This window comes from Anolis carolinensis, chromosome 6 (genome assembly GCF_035594765.1).
Source record: "Anolis carolinensis isolate JA03-04 chromosome 6, rAnoCar3.1.pri, whole genome shotgun sequence".
Lineage (NCBI taxonomy): Eukaryota > Metazoa > Chordata > Lepidosauria > Squamata > Dactyloidae > Anolis > Anolis carolinensis.
The window spans coordinates 62,721,960-62,734,869 of NC_085846.1; positions in this window are offsets into that span (position 1 = coordinate 62,721,960).

The window sequence follows — 12,910 nt, forward strand, 5'->3', positions numbered from 1 at the left end:
GGACATTGCGGTTCGGATCACCACGTTGATTTTTTCTTTCTTTTTTCTCCAATTTTTCCCACTCCCCCTGCCTGTGCTTTTAATGGATCCAAACCCTCATGTGTATCTCTGCAGCTAAGCCCCCGCCCTACTGCTTTAGGGAAAGGGTCAGGGGTGTGGGATCCATGCCCCCATGTCTATTTCCGCAGTTTAAGCCCACGCCCTGCTGCTTTGGGGAAAGAGGCGGGGGTGGGAGACGGCCCACGGTGGCCGGCTCCCCAGGGGAGTGGGATCCAAGCCCCCATTTGGCCATCAGGCAATAAATCAAACCAACGTCGCACAAATCTTACATTTCTTGGGAGGGGGAGGGGCTTGACCACTGTGGTATAATGGCCTCCAATATGGATGCCTGGGGAAAGTCATTGCGCATTGTGGCAGGCAGCAAAATGTGTCTCTTGGCCAATGGCCCCCAATGCCCTAACATTTTGACAGATTTACGGGCACTGAAACAATGTTACACAAGTAGAAGAAGGACTTTCACAGTGAAGGAACCCCTATTGAACAGGAAATAACAATTCAAAAGCAGGAACAGATTTTTTGCAATTGGTAAATAAAGATTTTTTATATGAAATATAAAATTGCGCAATAAATCTTAGGAAAGGGCAAACGCTCTGCAATTTAGCGAACAAGCAGGGTGGATTGTGTTCTCCCACTGTACCAAATTTGATCAGTATAGCTGAAAAAATGAGTGCAGGAGAGCCCCCTAACTCCCCCCCCCCTCTTGGGCTGTTTTTGGGCGACTGCGCATGCGCGTCCGCCATTAACGAATTAATTTTGAAAATAACAAATTTTCGTAAATTTTGAAATTTTTGGGGGCAAAATTCGGAAATGACTTCAGAAACGAATCGCCTCCCCCCTCTACTTTTGAGTACTGGTTATCCCTTTCGGATATTCATTTCCCTCTTTAGTCTGTTCTTTTAATACTATATTTTCCAATTTTGTTGGTTCTCTTTCCTCCCAGCTCTTTCTTTGCCAATTTTGGAACCATTGATCTAATTGGACCCAATGAAGCCATGATATATTTAAATCACCTAGGATTCCCTTTATGTTGTTTTCCTCCTTTATTTGTTCCCTCCAACTTCCAATTTTGTCTAATTTCTTCCTTTTCAATTCCTTATCCATCACATTTTTTAAGTTTTTAGGAAATTTCTTCTCCATTATCACTGGCATTATTTTAGAGTTCTCTTTAATGAGGTGGCTTTTATATTTATTCCATATTGTTAATATGTTTTTTAATGATACATTTCCCATTTGGTTGATTTCCTTTTTTGAATATTCCTTAAAAAATATATTTTCTAATCTCATTTCTATATCTTTAGTAATTATTTCCATCCAGTTTATTTCTACTTTGTTTAGCATCCCTTCTACCACATGTCTCAATTGGTTTGCTTCATAATAACTTTTGATTTCGGGTAATCCTAGTCCTCCTTCCTTTTGTGGTTTGTACTAATAGCATTTGTTTATTCTGTTTTTTTTCCCATTATTACAAAATTTGTTTGTTAATTGTTGCCATTTGTTCAATTCAATTTCTGATATTTTAAGGGGTATCATTCTAAATAAGAAATTTACTTTAGGTAGTATTTTCATTTTGAATAAGGCAATTCTACCATACCAGGACAAGTGTATGTTGTTATATTCATTTAATTTTTTTTCTGTCTCTTTCCTCAATGCCTCTAAGTTTTTCCTTTCCATTTCACTTAGGTCCTTAGTTACTACTATTCCTAGATATTTTATGTTTTCTTTTAAAGTTATTTTTATATCCCTCTGATTTTTAAATTCTTCCTCTTCTTGTTTTGTGTAGTTAAATAGTATCATTTCTGATTTTTTCCAATTTATTTTCAGCCCTGTTATTTCTCCAAACTTCCTTATATGCTCCCCTATTATTTCCATTTTATCTGCTATTCCTTTTAAAGTCAAAATTGTGTCATCGGCAAACAAGCTAATTTTATCTGAGTCTTTTCCTATCCCTATTAATTTATTATCATTTCTAATTACATTTGCCAATATTTCTATTGTAATTGCAAATAATATTGGTGACATAGGGCATCCCTGCCTAGTCCCTCTTGTTACTTTTATTCTATCAGTTATCCCATCATTTACTAATACCTGAATGTAACTGTCTGAATATAGTTGGTTCACTAATCCCATTGTTCTACTTCCCAATCCAAATTTATTCAAAATACATTTTAACGTTGGCCACTCCACGCAATCGAATGCTTTAAATATGTCTAAGGCTACAATTCCTGCTTTTATCTGCTGATTTTTTATTATCTGAATTTTATTTATTAATTTCCCTACTAAACTTGACATTTGTCTCCCTTTTATGAAGCCACATTGGTCATTATTAATATATTTATATATCCAATTATTCATTCTTATTTTTTTAAATTTTTTTATAAAATTTTATTAATTTTCTTAAAATACATCACTACCTCAGTACATTACATATTCTTCTATTCCATACATAATTCATTGCATCAACAATATATGTACATGTATCTTGTATGTTGTTTTATTCACCTCTGTGCCCACCCCCCTCCGAGCCATTTCAATTTACATTCTCTTTCCAAAATACCATTTCTTCTTGTGGAAGTAATTTCCCATCTACTTCTTTTAAACCATTCTCAATAAATTTTCCCCAAACCTCATCAAAGTCATTTTTCTTCCATACCCCTTTCTTAACTCTTAACCTACAAGTCAACTTATCGTTTATTGCTAATTTCCATAGTTCTTTGTACCATTCTTCTATTTGTATATTTATTTTACCTTTCCAGTTCCTTGCTATCAACAACCTTGCTGCGGTTAGCATGTTATTTATTGCATCCTTCTCTGTTTTTTTCAATTTCTTAACATTATATAATGACAACAATGCAATACTTGCGCTTTTTCCTATCTTCATATCCATTATAGTTTCTATTTCTCTAAATACTTTCCCCCAAAATACGTTTACATATTTACATTGCCACCACATATGTATGTATGTGCCCACTTCCTGGCAACCTCTCCAACAATTTTTTGTGGCGTTCTTATTGATGTTTGCTATCTTTACTGGTGTTAAATACCATTTCCAAACCAATTTATAATAATTTTCTTTAACGCGTATCGATAAATTCGTTAAATGTCTTTGATCCCATAACTGTATCCAATCCACTTCCCCTATCTTAGTCCCTAGATCTTCTTCCCATATCTCTTTTAATATTGCATCCTTTATTTTTCCCCCTTAATTTCAATTATTATCTTGTATATTTTGCTAGTTATTCCTTTCATTTTGTGGCCTTCTCCCATTGCTCTTTCCTTTCGTATCATTTGTTCAAATTGTGTAAGTTTGCCTCCTTCCCCATTACTTTTTTTCCAATTCTTGAACCATTGCTCTAACTGTAAGCAATGGAACCATTCAGAGTTTAATATCTCTAAATTCTTTCTGTATAGTTTCTTTCTTCATATCCACCTTTATCCAATCTCCAATTTTGTCTATATTCTTTTCTCTTAGTTTTTCATCCAAAATATTCTTTAGGTTTTTTGGGAATTTCCTATCCATTATTATTGGTGTAAATGTTGAACTTTCTGACAATAATATTTTCTTATATCTATTCCAAATTTCTAGCACATTTCTCAACATTGGGTTTTTTACTCCCTTAATTTCTTTCCTTTTTAAATCTTTGAAAAATATATTCCAAATTTTTTCCTCTGCTTCTTCCGAATCTTCCTCCAACCATTCCAAATCCTCCTTATTTATCATCCCTTCTATAACTAATCTCATCCTATTTGCTTCGTAATATTTTTTAATATTGGGGAGTGCTAGACCTCCTGCCTTCTGTGATTTATACCACAGTTGTTTATTTAACCTATTTTTCTTGTTACCATTGCAATATTTCTTAATCATTTGTTGCCATTTACTTAATTCCTCTTCTGAAATTTGTAGTGGTACCATTCTAAATATAAAATTTATCCTTGGAAGAATTTTCATTTTGACTAATGCTATCCTTCCAAACCATGATAATTTAATATTTTCATATTCTAGTAATTTCTTTTGAATTGCTTTCCTTAAAGTTGTAACGTTTACCTCTTCCATATAAAATACTTAGGAGTAACTATAACCAAGGATCTACATGAAATGGAAGAGGTAAACGTCCAATTATTCATTCTATTTGCTATAATTGCTGACAATATTTTGGCGTCCTGATTTATTAATGAAATTGGTCTGTAAGACCCTGGGTCTGTTTCATCTCTATTGATTTTAGGGATGAGTACTACTAATGCCTGTTTCCAAGATTCCGGAATTTTTTCTCCGTTTAATATTGCGTTATATAATTCTGCCAATTTTGGGATTAGCTTTTTCCCAAATATTTTATAATACTCTGGTCCAAACCCATCCCACCCCAGAGCTTTCCCATTTTTCAGTTTCATTATTACTTTCTCTATTTCTTCCTCTTTTATTGGGGCTTCTAGCAATTTCCTATCCTCCTCCCTTAATTTTATATTCCAATTACCTTCCACATATTCATTTATTTTGTCAATTGAGTGTTCTCCTGCTTGGTATAACTTCGAATAGAATTCCTCAAATATTTTTAACTTTTCTTTCATTTGTCTGCATATCTTTCCTGATTTATCTTTTATCTCATTTATCGTGTTTTCCATTTTTTTCCTTTGTACTGCCCTCGCCAACATTTTTGAATTTTTATTGCTAAATTCAAAGAATTCTCTCCTTAGGTATATCAAGTTTCTTTCTACCTGGTCCATCTCCATTTTGTTCAATTCTTCTTTTTTTGCCCTTAATTCATTATATATGAGTTTAGTTCTTTTTGTTATATACTGATTTTCCAATTTTCCTATCTCTTTTTCTAATAATTTTTTCCTTTCTTCCTGTTTCTTTCTTACCTTTGATGCTTCTTTTATTATTAACCCTCTCATCACCGCTTTCATTGTATCCCATAATAAAGCTCTTGATATCTCTTTGTTATTTAAATCCCAAATTTCTTGCCATTGTTTTGCTAATTCATTTACCGTTTCCTCTTGTTTCAGTATACTGGGATTGAATCTCCATCTTTTTATCTGATTGTAATCTTGCTTGATTTCAACTTCTATACTAACTGGAGCATGATCACTAATCCTTATGTTTCCTATTTCCGTATTTACAACTTTGTCTGGTATATTTTTTGTAATAAACATGTAATCAATCCTTGTATATGTTTTATGCACTTCTGAGAAGTATGTATACTTAAGTACTTAGGAGTTACAATACCTGTAAATTATTCAGAGTTAAAAAAATTAAATTTTGGTAGACTATTTAGGGAAATCCAAGAACGACTACTGGAATATAAAAAAATTAATCTCTCATAGTTTGGCAGAATTGCCATTTTTTAAATGAAACTATTTTCTAAATTTAACTTCTTATGTAATATGTTACCTATTAAATTACTAGAGGTTGATCTTAAAAAATTGCAGAAATTAGTTAATGAATTTTGTAATGGAACTAGAAGATCTCAGTTACCGAGAGGCTTATGGTATATTCCACAGAAATTAGGGGGATTAGGAATACCAGAATTAAAAACCTATTATGAGACACATATAGTAAAGGGAGTGTTTAGGCTGCTTTCAGAACCTAAATTAATCTGGCGGGAATTGGAAGGAAAGTGTTGGCAAAGAGATTATGAGGATATGTTTTTCTTGTCAAAAACTAGCAAAGTAATTAAGGGGTGTAAAAACAACCTGGCTAAAGAGGTTATGGAGACATGGGCTAAGTTAAGAAACAAGATATTTCCAGGAGTTTCTCCTCTAACTCCAATAGTCCTACTGGAAAATTTTCCAGAAGATCTAAGAATTAAACTTAAGAATAAAAAATTAGCGGAGGTTTAAACTGCTCTTTCTTGGAAGGAATAGATACAAAATTCAAGAGACAACTTTAATAAGTTAGAACAACAAGGTGTCCTGAATTGGTTTGAGAGGCAACAGCTATATAATTGGAAAAAGGATTGGTTAGGTAAAAATCCCAGATGTAGAGAGCTGAATAAATATGAAGAATGGCTAAGCAAACTTAAAAATCAAGAAACTTCAGGGAAAGGACTAATTGGAAAAATATATAATGGATTAATAGGGGAAGAAATAGGGCTGAAGCTGTTAGAAAAGGTCTGGGAAGGAGACCTAGGGCCCCTGATAGATCTCGATTGGAAAAGGGTTCTAAAGTGGAGAGTGGTTAAGAATTGGTCAATAAAATTAAAAGAAAATGTATACAAAGTCATATGGAGATGATATACCACACCGGTTAAGCTACACCAGCTGGATAAGAAACAAAGTAACCTCTGTTGGAGATGTGGCATGCATAAAGGGATATATTTTCATTTATGGTGGGAATGCCCCCAGGTGAAGGGTTTTTGGAATAACATATTTATAGAAATTAGTAACATTATAGCTTTAAACATCACTCCGGATGCGAGGCTAGCATTATTAATGGACGCCACAAAGTTTAATTTAGAAAAGGAAAAGAAAGAATTGGTGATTATTTTACTCACAGCGGTGGGACTTATAATTGCAAGGAACTGGAAGGAAGTAACCAATCTCACACTGGAAGCGTGGTATGGGGAGGTATGGAATGTAGCTCTAAATGATAAATTATCAATGGAAATGAGGGTGTTCAGGGGGAAAATTAATAGATTTATACTGGTCAGTTTTCATTAAATATGTTCTAGAAAGTTAAAAAGAAAAACAATATAACCCTGTTGGTCAGGAAATTTGGATATGACATTGGTTTAATGGTTGAATTATAAATTTTATGGTAAATGAAATGATACTTGTTCAGGCCTTGGTGGTGGGGTTGTTGTTTGTAAAATGTTCCCTGTTTTGTGTTCTGTTTCACTGTAAGATATTAATGTATGTAAATAAAATTAATATATTATTAAAAATAAAAATTAAAATAAAAAAATAAAAAAGCAATCTGACCTTTCTTCTAAAACTTAGCCAAAAGAATAAAGGTTTTGTTTCCTAACCCCAGTTCCAGTTACTCAAACTAATTTCTGGTCCTCTGTGCCTGCTATTCTGAATTTTTAATGTTGGTAAAAGTTTCCAAAAGTTTCTTGGCCTGCTGTCTTTGTTTCTTTGAAATTTCATCATTAGCAATTTCAGTCTTTTCCTACCTGACCATGCTGGCTGGAGATGTCAGGGAAGTCTCCTAACGTTCCCTCTACCCATCCCATTATGTTCATTTTATCATGAAGACCATTGTTTCAGCGGGTAAAATCCCAACCCTATCTAGTGGCAGGAACTAGATCTTCACTGAGTGGATATTCAAAACCTCCTTGTGTAATGTCCCCATAATTACTTACACTGATGTAACCCATGTAGCATAAGATTCCAACCCAAATTTGCCAAGACAGTCTGCTGCACATGTTCGTTTCCCATTTCAAAATTCTAAGCGGTATCAATATTTTTTCTCATGTTCATATTTCCATATCTTATTCCTGAGTGTTTTGGCACCTGAATTTCTGTTTGTTTCTGATTTTGAGATTTGCTTGTATTGGGGAGGGGTGCATTCTGTTGCATTCTCTTATGGGTATTCTTTCCATCCAAGCTCCCAAGTGGCATTTAATTCATTTTAATTCACTTTCAATTAGGAACTTGCAATTCAGCCCTACATCCAATGGCTAGCCCCAACTAGAATAGACCCATGATAAGTCAATACTTGTATAAATCAAACTGATTTAGTGGGTTTGCTGTAATTGGGACACGCAATTGGTTTACAAAGTTCTCAAAAAAGCAATGAACCAAGTTTGATCTCAGTGGACTACATCTCATCAAAACACATTAAATACCAATATAGGTAGAAAGAGCTAGAAAACAACACTGGATAGCATGCATTTTGGTGCCCCAGATGTTTCTGGATATATTTGACCGGCTGATTCCAAAATGACACCAAATTCCCCCATTAGCCCAAGTTTTTGAGATGCAGAACATATGACATATACCAATCGCCATCTGCTTACCCTTAGAAAACTATGATAACTATAGCTAAGAAACTGGAGTTGTTCAATGCAGTTTTTCCTGAATCAGCATCCCAAATAACTCCAGGAACAAGTCTAAAAAACAAGACACCAAGAAAAAAAAGTATAATCCAGAAGGAAGCTCTAAATAAAGAAATAACGGAGGAGGAAATAGAAAGGGCTATCAACAATTTTGATCCCAATAAAGCCCCTGGCCCGGACAGGTATACAGTGGGGTATTACAAAAATTTGAAGGAGGAATACCATTGTTTAAAAAAAATGAATAAGGCACTTACAAATAAAGAAGTCCCGGAAACCTGGACAAATACAGAAATTGCGATGATCCATAAAGAAGGGTTAGAAAAAATGGACATACGTAATTATCGACCAATGTCACCATTAAACACTGATTATAAAATATTTGCAAGTATCATGGCTTTACGCATGAATTTTTTTTTACAAGATTGGATACGAAAAGAGCAGACAGGCTTTCTCCCAAGCAGGAATTTGAAGGATAATATCAGAACAGGTTTAGACTTAATTGAATATTATGAGATGAATAATCAAAAAGAATTGGCTCTATTGGCAATTGACATGGAGAAAGCCTTCGATAATCTTAACTGGGACTTCTTTAAATTATTAATTGAGGAATTAGATATGGTCTTCCATTTCAACAATGCAATTGGCTCAATTTATGAGAAACAATCAGCAAAGCTTCTTATTAATGGCCAAGTCTCAGAAGAAATTAAGATAAGCAAGGGCACTCGGCAAGGCTGCCCTTTATCCCCCCTTGTATTTATAATGTCCTTAGAGATATTGATGAAAAGAATTGGAAATGACAGTAAGATCTGTCAAGGATAGAACGCCACCAGATAAGATTCAACAAAGTTTATTGGAGTTACAGAACCAAAAATGCCCGTAAAAGACAAGGGCTAGGCAAACATTGGCCTTTGAAGTGAAAAGGATACTAAAAATCGTACAAAAGATAAACCGGATTAAACTGGAGTTTAATCCGGGTTAAACCAAAAATGCTTACTTCAGCCTGGGACTTTTAACAAACAAAAGCTGGTGAACAAAGGTTCAAAGAAACACAAATAACTGGCAGCAGATACTTCTCTGCTACCAAAAGCTGTGATTGAGTAACTAAGAAGTTACTCCTCCACACAGCAAACAATCTCCGAGTTCAAACACATCAATCAGGGGCAGCAGCGGTCAGCGAGGTCCCAATCCGGTCCGAGGGTCGACAGCCAGGTACAGATGTTTGTAGTTCACCAGTTCCAACGATAGCCACAGGAAGGATAGTCCGAGGTCGTAGTCAGTCAGTCAGTCAGTCAGTCAGTCAGTCAATCCAGAGTAAACAATTGGCGTCCGTCAAGAAGACGACGGAGGTCCAAGCTATTAAGATTAAACACAGGTTGCACAACAAAAGCCCACACAGTTCCTCCCGCCGCCTATACCCAGTGTCCTTGGTAACTTACGTATTCAGCAAACGAAACACACCCGTCTTCAGGAAATTCCCAGCAAGAGCCCAAGCGTTCGTCCAGATTACCTTGCCCAACGCAATTAGCCCTAGATTCTAAACCCCATTTTATGCCAGTTTACAACTCCTCATCGCTATCAGCTGTTACCCCAATTCCAGGTGCCTCATCCTCATCCTCCTCATCAGAGCTGAAACACCTTTGACTACGCCCAACAGCATCCCCAGCTGTGGATCCCGTTCCATCCCTCCAGCTTGTCCACGGGTCTAATCCTGAAGGTCCCCAATCGCCTTCCATACTATCATTGCCGGTGGCACCCAAATCCTCCCTCACACGAGTCCATTCCATGTCATCCTCCTCTGAGCTAACCATCTCTTCCTCCATTCTCTCAGTAAAACCCTCAAAGGAGTCCTCGTCAGATGGTTCAGCCAATAAGTCCCGCAGCCGCTTCCTTTCTCGCTCCTCGAGAGTGTCTGACTCCCGAGGAGTCTTACGACCACGTCTCCCAGAATCAGAGCCATAAGGCTCAACCATAACAAGATCAAAGGGACAAAGACAGGAAAACAAGAGTATAAAGTAAGAGCATTCGTGGATGACGTAATTGAGACGTAAATATATACAATTGGGTGCAAAAAATATAGGAATTTGGGAGACTGGCAGGCTTCAAACTAAACAAAAAGAAAACAATGATTCTAACTAAAAATATTGTGGGGTAAAAACAAGAAGAACTACAAAATAGGACAGGACTACAAATAACTCCCAAAATTAAGTATCTTGGAATTTGGGTTACCTCTAAAAATTCACAGCTCCTAACAAACAACTATGAGAAATTATGGAAGGAAATAAAAAGTGACTTCGATATCTCCTTAGTGAAAATGAAAATTTTATCTAAAATACTTTATCTATATACTTTATTTTTCAGCTGCTGTATGTGTGTGTGTTTAATATATATGTATACACACACACACATTTTTTTCTTTTTTCCTCTCTATTTTTTCTTTCTCCCTTCCCTCCTGCCCCCCACTCTTTCCTACCCCTCTTTCTTTCCTTACTTTCCTTATAATTATTGTTCTCACTCTTTCGATGTATTACAACTTTATATGCACTAATAAAAATTATTTTTTAAAAAAGAAGAAAAAGTGCAATCAATGAAACCTTTTACTGTATTTGTTAGAGCAGTGGTCTGTCCAATGCAATTTTCTCAATCAGCTCCCCAAGTAACCAAACAGAATCTAAAGTTGACCAAAAACTAATTCATAACCCTTTTGATACTAATGTTGGAGAGTGGTCCCTGGTCAAGTAGGCCCTGATCAAAAAAAAGATTGGGAACCACTGTGTTAGAGAGTCTTATCAACATATTTGCCTTATGGGTTTCCAAAGCACTGCTAAAGCAATAATAATTAATATGTGCTGGTAAAAATTTCTAGACTAAGTGTTGTAGTTGAGTCAGCAGGCAATGTTACAAGCGGTAGTAGGAGTACCAGTAGGAGGAAAAGGGTTAATCATGAACAGGTGTCAGATGAAGAACAACAAAGGAAACGGATCTGAGATATACTTATGGCATCTTCTGATGATGAAGACACGTTTGAAGGGTTTTTGAGTGGCGAGGAGTCAATGAGTGAGGAAGATGGGCTGGATGTGAATAGAGGCACTAAGAGGATTACTCGGGAGCAGGAATCAGATGAGGAACGGGAGAGGAAGAAGCTCCTGGATATACTTACTGCTCTCACAGATGAGTCGTTTTTGGGTTTCTCTGGGGATGATGGATCTGGGAGTGATGAGGATGAGGAGGACATGTTGGACTGAACAAAGGTACAAGAGATAAGGAATATGTGTGCAGAGCCAACTTCTAGTGATAGGTTTGTGGGGTTTTCGGGACAGGAGAATTGACAAACAGGTGATACATCCGGGTCATAGGGAAACCTAAGTCTTGATAGGAGATGGAGGAACTAGAGGAATGGTAACGACTAGAACAGCTGTAAGAGATGACGATGGGGTGGAGGCCAGCTCATCTTCGGATAATGATGTGTAAGTTAAAAGTAGGGTCTGAAATGGGGACTCTTCGCAGAAGGCAAAGTGTCGTTATTGCGTAGGTTTGCCGTTACCTGTTTTCCTGTTGGGTTTTGGGTCCGGGCTCTACAGCTTGGTGTTCCTGGTTCCTGTGATTCTTCAACTTGGATTGGACTATCATGAGTGTGCTTTCTCCCTTCCTGGACTTTTGGACTGGCTCGACTTCAGCTTTGTTTGGCCACCTTGGTAATGACGTTTTGATTGGCTTATTGTGGATGCAACTTTCTCCCTTCCGGGCTTTTGGATTGACTTGACTTCAGTTCTGTCTAACCACTTCGGAAACAACTTTTGGATTGGCTTATCGTGAGTGCGGCTTTCACCTTTCCTTGCTCTCGGATTGACTCGACTTGTGTGAACACTTTGGAGACAACGCTGATTTGGACCTTCTTCTACGGCTATTTTGGAATCTCAACTGGTTTTAATTACTCCTTGTGTGCAGCGCTGCCTTTAGGAATGCTTGTTACAGCGCTGTTTGCTTTCTATTTCATTGACTGTGTTTTAATCCGGGTTATCCTTCCATTTAACCCGGATTATTTTCTGTTCTTCTTTTTAAGCCCGGTTTGGGCAGCAACTTTGAGTTTTGGTCAGAGACACTGCAGTCAAGTGTCTTTGAGCCTATTTTTGTGTTGCAATAAACCTTTTGTTAGACTAAGTATTGTGTGTGTGGATCTTTAAGGCTCCTGTGTCTCGACACTAAGTTTAAAGCAGTTCTGGCTTGGGTCAAAAATGCTCATATTTTTCAGTGAACTGACCTAATTATGACTGGATCCACATTGCCCTATAATGCAGTTTGGAACTGCATTATATGGTCAGTGTAGGCCCATATGATGAAGTTTAACTGCACTGAACCCCATCATATGGGTCTACACTGACCGTATAATGCAGTTCAGAACTGAATTATAGGGTAGTGTAGATCCAGCCAAAGACTTCCCAGGTGGATCAGAATGCAGATGTTCTTCCAATCTTGCAGTTTTTGCTACAAAAAACTATGTAAAAACACATATTTTAGGAAGAAATCTAGACAAGAATGCACATTTTGCGGTGTTATGCCTATAAAAATGTCATAATTCATTGCTATGTGCAAACTTCTGCCTTGAACGATATCCTTAGCTGCCCCGAGAAAGTCTCCCTTTTATTAGTGAGGCAAGACCCGGTGAATTTCGACATGAATTTAATAAGAGAAGAGAAACTGGAAATGTTCTTAAGAGGTGCACAGAATAAAACAGGAGGAATAAAGACATCATTTCTTACAAGTCCTATCATTCTTCTTATCTGTGATATGAAATCTAAATTTTCAATAAGAATTCTCGGTGACATTTTGCAAGGTATGGAGTCTGAGAACATAAGCCT